This window comes from Mobula hypostoma, chromosome 6 (genome assembly GCF_963921235.1).
Source record: "Mobula hypostoma chromosome 6, sMobHyp1.1, whole genome shotgun sequence".
NCBI classification, from domain to species: Eukaryota; Metazoa; Chordata; class Chondrichthyes; order Myliobatiformes; family Myliobatidae; genus Mobula; species Mobula hypostoma.
In genome coordinates, this window is record NC_086102.1 from 135,018,170 (window position 1) to 135,029,844 (window position 11,675).

The following is an 11,675-nucleotide window of genomic DNA, read 5'->3' on the forward strand; positions in this document are numbered from 1 at the left end:
AAATACACGTGGACTAAGATGTTAACTGTCCTGTGCTATCACCAGTGGGATCATCAGTTGATCTGCCACCTGTCTTCAGGAGTTTCGGCCCGCTTCTGATCAAGACTCCCTCGAGGTGGTGGGCCAGCAGTGTAAAGCACCACCTCCCACTGGTGAGCTTAAAAACTTGGCAGCTGCCTCTATCAGAGTTGTTGGTCACTTCCATCCAACAGATAGTCTGCTCTTCAGGTGTCTATGCAACTACTGAAGGGTTTGCAAAAGATGTATACACTGTCTGACTATCTGCCCCTCTGGACATACTTGGTCCACACCCATGCTGATCCTTTCTCTGCTGCCTCAGCTACAGCCCTGCTGGTTGACTTGATCTCTCTTCTAGTAAAGCCAAGGTCACACAGCCATTTCTGGAAAGTGAACGCAATAAACCCACGGCAGCCTACTTCGAATGGATAGCATGAGACCTTCCACCCTCTGTCTCTGCACTCTGATCTTAATTCTGCATATTTGGTTAACTTGCGCTCATGGGCTTCATCAACTGTGAGTTCACCAATAACCGCTTCTCTACTGCTGTCAGACCATACGATTATATCTGGACGCAATGTTGTGAAGCTATTTGCTCCGGGAAACTGCCTTCCCCATCCAGGTCAGCCTTGACACACCAATCATTGGTTGAAGAAAGTATGCTTGATCGTGAGCCTGTGCTGTACACCCTTGACTTGGAGCTGCCTTTCACAAATGATATACAATGTTCTGTGCAGCATGGGGCATGAGATAAGTTGTGCTGCAGTACTCTCTGCTCAACCGCTTCTGTTACAACTTTGAGAACGTTGTTATGTCTCCAAGTGTACAAGCTGCTGGAAAGATTGACTCTGCATGCACTCAAGATATGTTGAAGTGTTTCCTTCTCGCCACAAGCAGCACACCTGTCTGTCTTATCTTCATAGCAGGTGCTGAGGTTGGCAGGTGTTGGGAGCAGATCGTACGCTGCTCTGCATAGAAAAGAAATGCGGAGCGGTTCCATCTGCTACAGAACATTCCAAGATAGATGTCGTTGTTCAACACTCTCCCACCGGGTCCAAGCCCCTTGTTTGGCCAGGCCAGCTGTTTTAGCTAACCTCTTCTCCTCTTCTACTTCTCGTATTTCTTGTGACACAAGCTCACGGTGCTCCTTACCTGTAGAAGATGACCACCACTTGTGGGTTGTCCATCCAAGTCCCTGGTGGCCTAGCTGGTTAGCCCCAACCATCTCCTTGTGCTTCAATCTAGACTAATATAATATATATAGAAATGAGACAATATTTCTCCAAACTAGGGTGTAAAGCACAGTAATACACATAACACACAATAACTTTTGAAGGTAAGGATAAAATGTACAGGGGAATCACACATAAATAACAAACTAAAGTGCATTAATATTAAATATTGTAAGGTACAGAACAGATTAACCAGTGACACGTTGAATACGATGAGACAGGGAGCTCAGAAGCTTAATGGGTTGGAGGAAGAAACTGTTTCTCATCCTGACCATTCTTGTTTTTATGCATTGTAGTCTCCTACCTGATGGTAGAAAGTCAAAGAGGATGCTGGATAGATGGCTGAGATCCTTAATAGTACCAAGAGCCCTGTGTACACAGTGCTCCTGATAAATGTACCTGATGAATGGTAGGGAGACCCCTGTCTTCCTCTCAGCTGTTCTGACAGTCCTTTGTTGGGACTTCTGGTCTGATGCTCGACTGCTCCCAAACCAGATGGAGGTGCAACGTGTCAGGAAGCTCTCCATGGTGCTCCTGTAAAACGCAGTTAATATGGGGGTGGAGGGAGCCTTGTTGCCTCAATCTTCTTTGAAGAGGAGGTGCTGCTGTGCCTTCTTGTTCAGGGAGGTGATATTAAGGGACCAGGTGAGGTCATCCGTGATATGAACTCTCTCTACAGAGGGGCCATTTATTCACAGAGGGGGACGGTTCATCTGCATCTTCCTGAACTCCACAATGATTTTTTTGTGTGTCCTGCATGATCTGACTTAGGTTGCTCTTCTCACACCAATCCACCAGCCGCTCCACTTCCTCTGTATACTCCATCTCATCATCATTCTTGATAAGGCCAGCCACTGTTGTGTCATCTGCAAACTTGAAGACACGGTTTGAGCTGGCTCCTGCGACCCAGTCGTGCATCATCAGGCTGAACACACAGCCCTGTGGAGCACCAGTGCTCATTGTACTGGGACGGGAGGCATTGCTGCCAACACGGACTGACTGTGATCTTACTGTTAAGAAGTCCAGTATCCAGTTGCAGAGGGAGGTGGTGAGACCCAGCGATGATGGTTTCCCCACCAGTTTCTAGCGTATGATGGCGTTGAGTGCTGAACTGGTCTATAAACAGCAGTCCGGCATATGAAACCCCATTTTCCAGGTGGCACAGGACGGTGTGGAGGGCAGAGGCTATTGCATCATCAGTGGATTGATTTGAGTGATAAGAGAACTGGAAATGGTCCAATGTGGCTGGGTGAAAGGCTTTAATGTGCTCCGTGACCAGCCACTCAAAGCATTTTGTAATGGTTAATGTTAATGCCACTGGATGATAGTCAGTTAGGCAGGTTACTGTTGCCTTTTATATCATTGGAATGATGGCTACCGCCTTGAAAATCAAGCGGGCAATGGATTGGACCTCCTAACGTGTAACACCATATTCTTGACCAAATTAAACTTCACTTGCCATTCCTTCAGACAAAATTTCAACTGGTCTATATCCTGCTGAATTCTTGAGAACCTTTCTCACTATTCACATTGCACCAATTTTAGTGCAGTCTGTAAACTTACTAATCAACCAACCTGCATTTTCATCCTGAACAGATCACAAACAACAGATAAGATCATAAGATATAGGAGCAGAATTAGGCCATCTGGCCCATCGAGTCTGCTTCGCCATCTCATTATGGCTGATACATCTTCCCTCTCAGCCCTAATATCCTGCCTTCTTCCCATATTCCTTCGTGCCCTGACTAATCAAGAAACTATCAACCTCTGCCTTAAATATACCCAATGACTTCACCTCCACAGCTGCCTGTGTCATGGTCTGGTCCATGAAGTCCGCATTCCAGTTCACGGTCCGGTCCATAGACTCAGGACTCCGGGTCTTCGAGCTGTCCCTTGTTATATTTGAGTTAATCATAGGCACCTGATTCCCAACTTGGGGCTTGGAATATAAGTAGCCTTGGGGTTGAGTGTGGGCTGCTGGTTTGTCTTGTCAAGTTTTCCTGGGAGCAACCTGCTGGTGGAAGGCTAAAGTGGCCACTTGCTATCTTTAGGCCATGTTGGAGAACCATCACTTCATGGAGCCTTGCTGTTGGTAGTTGGAGCTTTCTTTGTGGTATGGATTCAGTTGTTTCCCGGGCCAGCCGAGTGGCTGCCAGTCACTCTGAGCTAGGTAGGGATCTGGCTGTTTCTGTAGCCAGCTGAGGTTGCTGGTTGAACTGAGACTCGGAGCAACCCCAATGCAGAGATGGAACTGTTTGCCTCTTCTTGTCCTTGCCTCTGTGGGGTAAGTCAGGCTGTTCTGCTGTTGCCCTGCAGGGGGATCTTTTTTATCTTGTCCTTGCCTCCATGGGGTAAGCCAGGCTGTTCTGCTGTTGCCCTGTGGGGAGACCTGTCTTGTCTTGTCTTTGCCTCTGTTGGGTAAGTCTGGCCATTCTGCTGTTACCCGACGGATGGTCCTGTCCCACCTTGGTGTGGAGAAGAAGTTGAGTCCTGGCTTGTATAAGTCCTGGCTCTATGTCTATATACTGTCCTGTCTCATGTTGGTGTCATGTTAAAGATGAGTCGCAAGATAAGTCCCGGCTCTATGTTGATGTACAGTTCCCAGTCTGTCTCCGAGCTCTAGCCTCCAAGTTATCAGCCTCCGCATCCAAGAGCCAAGACCCCAGCCTGCAAGCCTCAAGAGCCAAGACCTCAGCCACATCCTGTCCTGTAGTCATGTCATGTTCTTGCCTGGTTCTGGGGCCCGAGCCTGAGGCAAGACCTAGGTTTTGGGTCCTTGTCCAGTCTCTGGCTCGGAGCCCAAGCCCAGGCTCCTAGTGCATGGAAACTTGTCCGGGTTCCCTGTCTTGTCCATGTCCTAGCCCAAGTCTGCGTTCTTGTCTCTGCTCTTTGTCTGTATCCTGTCACGTCCCTACTCTAGTCAAGTCCTGTCCCTAGTACTTCAGTGTCTGTGTCTTGCATTTTGGTCCACTACCAGCGCCCCCATTATGACAGCCTGTAGCAACAAATTCCACTGATTCACCGCTTTCTGGCTAAAGAAATTTCTCCTCATTTCCTTTCTAAAAGGGTGTCCCTCTATTCTGAGGCTTTGCCCTCTGGTCTTAGACTCCCCCACCATAGGAAACATTCTTTCCACACCCAGTCTATCAAGGCCTTTCACCATTCGATAGGTTTCAATGAGGTCACCCCTCATTCTTCTGAATTCCAGTGAGTAGAGGCCCAGAGCCATCAAACAATCCTCATATGACAAGGCTTTCAATCCCAGAATCATTTTCATGAACATCCTTTGAACACTTTCCAATGCCAGCACATCCTTTCTTAGATCAAGGGGCCCCAAACTGCTTACAATACTCCAAGTAAGGCCTCTCTAGTGCTTTATAAAGCCTTAACATTACATCCTTGCTTTTATATTTAGTCCTCTTGAAATGAATGCTAACATTGCATTTGCCTTCCTCACCTCAGACTGAACCTGCAAATTAACCTTTAGGGAATCTTGCACAAGGACCCCCAAGTCCCTTCGCACTGCATATTTTTGAATTTTCTTTCCATTTAGAAAATAGTCAATCCTTTCCTTTCTTCTACCAATGTGCATGACCATACACTTCCTGATACTGTACTCCATCTTTTCATATTCTCCTATTCTGTCTGTCCTTCCGTAGCCTCTTTACTTCCTCAGAACTACCTACCCCTCCATCTATCTTCGTATCATCTACAAACTTGGCTACAAAGCCATCAACTCTGTCATCCAAATCATTGACATATAATGTAAAAAGAAGCAGTCCCAACACAGTTCCCTGTTGAACACCACTAATCACCGGCAACCAACCAGAAAAAGCTCCCTTTATTCCTGCTCTTTGCTCCTGCCAATCAACTATCACTTTAACCATGCCAGAATATCTCTTGAAATATTATGGGCTCTTAACTTATTAAGTAGCCTCATGTGTGGCACCTTGCCAAAGGCCTTCTGAAAAAAGCAAGTATAGAACATCCACCAATTCTCCTTTGCCTATCTTGCTTATTATTTAGAAAGAAACTACAGCACAGAAACAGGCCTTTTGGCCGTTCTTGGCTGTGCTGAACCATTTTCTGCCTAGTCCCACTGACCTGCACACGGACCATATCCCTCCATACACCTCCCATCCATGTATCTGTCCAATTTATTCTTAAATGTTACAAAAGAACCAACATTTACCACCTCGTCTGGCAGCTCATTCCATATTCCCACCACTCTCTGTGTGAAGAAGCCCTCTCCTAATGTTCCCTTTAAACTTTTCCCCCCTCACCCTTAACCCATGTCCTCTGGTTTTTTTCTCCCCGTGCCTCAGTGGAAAAAGCCTGCTTGCATTCACTCTATCTATACCCATCATAATTTTATATACCTCTATCAAATCTCCCCTCATTCTTCTACGCTCCAGGGAATAAAGACCTAACCTATTCAACCTTTCTCTGTAACTGAGTTTCTCAAGTCCCGGCAATATCCTTGTAAACCTTCTCTGCACTCTTTCAACCTTATTTATATCCTTCCTGTAATTTGGTGACCAAAACTGAACACAATACTCCAGATTCGGCCTCACCAATGCCTTATACAACCTCATCATAACATTCCAGCTCTTATACTCAAAACTTCGATTAGTAAAGGCCAATGTACGAAAAGCTCTCTTTACGACCCTATCTACCTGTGATGACACTTTTAGGGAATTTTGTATCTGTATTCCCAGATCCCTCTGTTCCACTGCACTCCTCAGTGCCTTACCATTAACCCTGTATGTTCTACATTTCTTCAGAGAATTCCAACTAATTTATCAGGCAGGACTTCTCCTTAAGGAAACTGTGATGACTACAGCCTGTTTTATCATGTGCCTCCAAGTATCCTGAAACTACACCTTGACAACCGACTTCAACATCTTCCCAAACATGAGGTCAGACTAACTGGCCTATAGTTTTCTTTCTGCTGCCTGCCTTCTTCTTGAAGAGTGGAATGACATTTACAATTTTCCATTCCTCTGAAGCTGTGCCAGAATCAATGAGTTTTGAAAGATCATTACTAATGCCTCCACAGTCTCTTCAGCCATCTCTTTCAGAACCCTGGGGTGTAGACCATCTGCTTCAGGTGACTTATCTACATTCAGACCTTTCAGTTTCCCAAACACCTTCTCCCTAGTAATGGCAACTTCACACACTTCTGCCCGCTGACTCTCTTCAACTTCTAGCATACTGCTGGTGTCTTCCGCAATGAAGACTGATGCAAAATACTTACTCAGTTTGACTTCCATTTCCTTGTTCCCTACTACCTCTCCAGCATCATTTTCCAAAGGTGTGATATTTACTCTCACCTCTGTTTTACACCTTATATACCTGAAGAAACTTTTGGCATCCTTTTTAATATTATTGACTAGCTTATCTTTGTGTTCCATCTCTTCCTTCCTTGTGACTTTTTAGTTGCCTTCTGTTGGTTTTTAAAAGCTTCCCAATCCTCTAACTCCCCACGAATTTTTGCTCTATTATATATCCTCTCTTTTGCTTTTATGTTGGCTTCGACTTCTCTTGTTAACCACATTTGTGTCATCTTGCCTTTAGAATACATCTTCCTCTTTGGGATGTATCTATCCTGTGCCTTCCAAATTGCTCCCAGAAATTCCAGCCATTGCTACTCTGCATTCATCCCTGCCAGTGTTCTTTTCCAATTGACTTTGGCTGGCTCCTCTCTCATGCCTCTGTAACTCCTTTACTTCACTGTAATGCTGATACAAGACTTCTTCTTCAATAATTGCAGGGTAAATTCTATTATATTATGATCACTGGCCCCTAAGGGCTCCTTTGCCTTTAGTTCTCTAATCTATTCCAGTTCATTGCACAACAACCAGTCCAGAATAGCTGATCCCCTAGTGGGCTCAACCATGAGCTACTCTAAAAAGCCATCTTGTAGGCGTTCTAGAAACTCCCCCTTTTGGGATTGAGCACCAACCGGATTTTCCCAATCTACCTAAATATAGAAATCCCCCATGACTATTGTAACATTGCCTGTTTGGCAAGCATTTTCTATCTCTCATTGTAATCTGTAGACCATATTTTACTATTGTTTGGGGATCTATATATAACTCCCATCAGAGTCTTCTTACCCTTGAAATTCCTTAGTTCTACCACAACAATTCTACACCTACTGGTCCTACATCACCTCTTTCTAATGATTTGATTTCATTTTTTACCCACCGATCCACGCCCCCTCTGCTTTCCTGCCTGTCCTTTCGATACAATGTGTATCCTTGGACATTAAACTCCCAGCTATAATCCTCTTTCAGCCACAATTCAGTGATGCCTGCAACATTATAGCTGCCAATCTGCAACAAGTTCATCGACCTTATTCTGTATACTGCACACGTACAAATATAACATCTTCCATCCTGTATTCATTCTCCAATATTTTCTGCCTTTTGCATTGCAACCCATCCAGCTGATTACAATTTTGCCCTGTCATCAGCCTGTCCTTGCTGGCAGTCTCACTACACACTGCATCTGTTTGTAAACCAACTACCCCACCCTCAGCCCTATCACTCCAGTTCCCATCGGCCTGCCAGATTAGTTTAAACCCCCCTCCCCCGAGAAGCTGTGGCAAACCTGCCTGCCAGGATACCAGCAGCCCCCCCCCGCCCCCCCAGATTCAGGTGTAACCCGTACCTTCGGTATAGGTTGTACTTTCTTCAGAAGAGATCCCAATGATCCAGAAATCTGAACACCTGTCTCCTGCACCAGTACCTCAGTTATGCAGTCATCTGCCAAATCATACTGGCGTGTGGCATGGGCAGCAATCTAGAGATTACTACCCTGCAGGTCCCGTTTCTCAGCTTTCTACCTAGGTCCCTAAAACCTCTCCATGACCTCCTCACCTTTCATATCTACGCCATTATCATGGTGTCGGATGTCTCAACGGTGATCCCTGCAGAACGGTACTGGTCACAGACCTTCAGTCAGAATAACAACCTCCCCCTCCCACACTCCACCACCGCCTCTCTCCCTGTCTCCATCAATTTTAAATCCAATCTGCCAAATCACCATGTTCCTTAACCCTTTGGATCAGCCTACTATGAGGCATTCTGTGGCTTTCTGCAGGAGGACCTTCACCCGTACCCTTGTACCAAGACTCTTGTCGCTATGGAGTTCAAGTTCACAATGACACTCAACTTTCTCGCCACAGTATTTTTGCCTGTGGCCACAGAAGATCACCACGGTGTCTCACAGCTTGCCGGATGAAACACTCCTCTACAACTGGTATTCTAGTGCATCTTGCCTCTTTTGCAAACAGCACTAAAATGTCACATGAAGCTCTTTCAATCCAAAAGAAAGACGTGAAGCGTTTTGGCCTCACTCTTTATTCAGATGGGATACCAGCAATAGGAGTTAGGGCTGGCATAGGATTCTTTATTTTATTTAGAGATACAGCACAATTACTGGTCCTCCTGGCCCCATGAGCCTACTCTACCTAATTACACCTATGTTACCAAGTAATCTGCTGACCTGTACGTCTTTGGAATGTGCGAGGAAGCCTCAACAACTGAAGAAAACCCAGCTGGTCACGGGGAGAATGTACAAACTCCTTACAGACAGCAGTGGGAATTGAACCCAGGTCATTGGCAAGGTAATACTGCTATGCTACCGCATTCTATAGGATACGATAAGATTTTTTTTCTTCTGGGCACTCTATAGTCTCACATTTATGTTGTGCTTTTCATAAAGCTAGGAAGTATAGTCATTTACAGAGTAAGAAGGACCCCTCCCAAATTTCTGCACCAACAATATATATAAAAAAAACAACCTGGCAATGACTACATTGTCTCTTCAATTTTATTAGCCAAGCCTGAAGTTGCAATCCATTTGCTTTTCTTGTCAGATTGCCCTTAGAAAATAGAGCAGGGAGAGCCTCAATTTAAAGTCACATTTATCATGTCTGACAGCGTAGCATTACCTCAGAACTGCATTTACAGCATCAGAATAGGGTTTCCCGTTTTAAGTGTCTGCAAGCTGAACTCAGGCTCACAGCTTGCTGACACAGGAGATTCACGGCTATTCCTGCAGCAGATTGCTGATTGATGGATCCTGCTGGAAAGCAGGGAGACTTGGTTAGATTGCACTGTTGTGAGGTGGTCTGCTTGTCTGTGCTCACCTTTTGGTAGCTAGTTCATTGAGACCAAACTCCAAGCACTACCTGCAGACCCACCACCCTTGGTAACTGTGAACACATATGCTTCCAAAGCCCTGACCCACACCAGATCAGCCCAACACTGGTTAAGCAACGCACAATGTTAGAAGCGTCAATCCTTCTGTATCCTCAGTGCACTTGTCTCTGCAATTACTCTCCACCCTAAAACCTTCTGTGATAATCAAGAAGCTGCTGGAGGAAGTCAACGGGTCAAGCAGCGTCTGTGGAGGGAAATGGACAATCGATGCTTCAGGTTGAGACATTTCATCTGGAACGAAAGACGAGAGTGGAGAACCTTCTTCAATCCCAGCTTCAAGTGTTTCTGCATGCTTCTTAACCCCTTCACACTATTTCAGTAGGTCAGGTCCCAACCTTCAAAGCTCCCTCCCTAAAACCCCACCCTTATCCCGCATAGCTAGAAACATGAGTAATCACGATGTCAATTTCGCTGATGACACGACAATAGCTGGAGGGGGGGAGGGGTCATCACCAACAGCGATGATACGGCTTACGGAGAGGAGGTGGAGAAGCTCAGGGCCTGGTGCCAGGCAATTAACCTCTTCCTCAATGTCAACAATGCCGCCCACTGATGTAGCGGCACCCGCACTGGACTTGGAGACGAGTGGTCCCCGGTTCGAATCCTGCCGTCTCCTTGCACGCTTTCTATTCATGCTGAGTTGAGCATCAAGCTGCCAGCTTGGCCTCAGAAAAAAGCAGACAAAATGCTAAAGAAGCAGCAAGGTCGCCTGATGCACCACAAGCCACAGAAAGGAATAAGAAGCAAACAGCAATGTCAATAAGACATTGTTATCAACTTCAGGTAAACTCGTACCACTCACACCCCTCTTTACATCAGTAGCACAGCAGTGGAAACTGCGAGCAGTTTCTTGCACAACCTATCATGGTTCCAGAACACATCCTACACATTCAAGGAAGCTCAACAATTCCTCTACTTTCTGAGGAGAGCGTGATTATGCACATCAGTAGTCAAGATCTCTACAGATGCGCAGTAGAGAGCATCCTAACCAGCTGCATCACTGCATGGTAAGGAAACTGCACTGCAGCAGACAACAGGTAGTCAAAACTGCCCAATCCAGCACCAGCCTACCCACCAGCAAGTACAGAAATACAGAATGGTGCCAGAAAACAGACCAGCAACATCATGAAGGATCTTTCTCATGGACTGTTGCTCCCACTCGCATTAGGGAGGAGGCTACGTACCATCCATGCCAGGACCTCCAGCCTCAAAATCAGTTACTTTCCCCAAGCAGTAAGGCTGATCAACACCTCCACCCACCCAGCACCCCCCACCACTATATTATTATTCCTCTCAGAGTCACCGATACTCCTGTGCCTAGTGTTCACTTTATGTACATAACCAATCTGTGTATATAAGCTAACTTATGTATTTATATTTATTTGTAACTTTTAATGATTGTGTTCTTATTGTAGTTTTTGTGCTGCATTGGATTCAGAGTAACAATTAATTTGTTCTCCTTTATACTTTTGTTCTGGAAATGACATTAAATAATCTTGAATCTTGAAGATGTCCCTTAGAACTTATCAAATTACTCTCCTAATACTCAAATTTCAAAGCTCAAGGTAAATTTATTATGAATGTACATATGTCAGTATATACTACCTTGAGACTCATTTTCTTGCAGGGACTTACAGGAAAGTAAAGCCATACAATAGAATTAATGAAAAGCTATAAATAACACGGACTGACAAAGAATCCAATGTGCAAAAGAAGACAAATTGTACAAATAATATCAAAAAGTAAATAAATAATAGTGAGAACATGAGTTGTGGAGTCTTTGAAAGTGAATCCATAGGTTGTGGAGTCGGTTCAGTGTTGAGATGAGTGATTTTTATACACGCAAGTTACTGCTGATGCTGAAGGTGGGAGAGGAAAGGCAAAATCTCAAGTGGAGAGTTAGGGAATGAGGAATTTTATTAGGTCCCTGTCTGAATGTGTATGTGATATATGTTGCCAGTGTTTGCTTCAATAAATCCAATCAGACTCTTGCAGAAGAAAATGTAGCAAGGATTGTGGTTTGCAGACTCTGTCTAGAAAAACAAGCTTTCCTGGTTTATTTTTAGACTGCCTGACCTTTTTAAGTGAGTGTTTTTCATTACCACATTCCTCCTGTCTGGGAGCAGGGCTCTCCTGTTACACAGTCTGTCAGCACTGTTTTATACTGGACTGGAACAGATGTGAATTTCTTTCT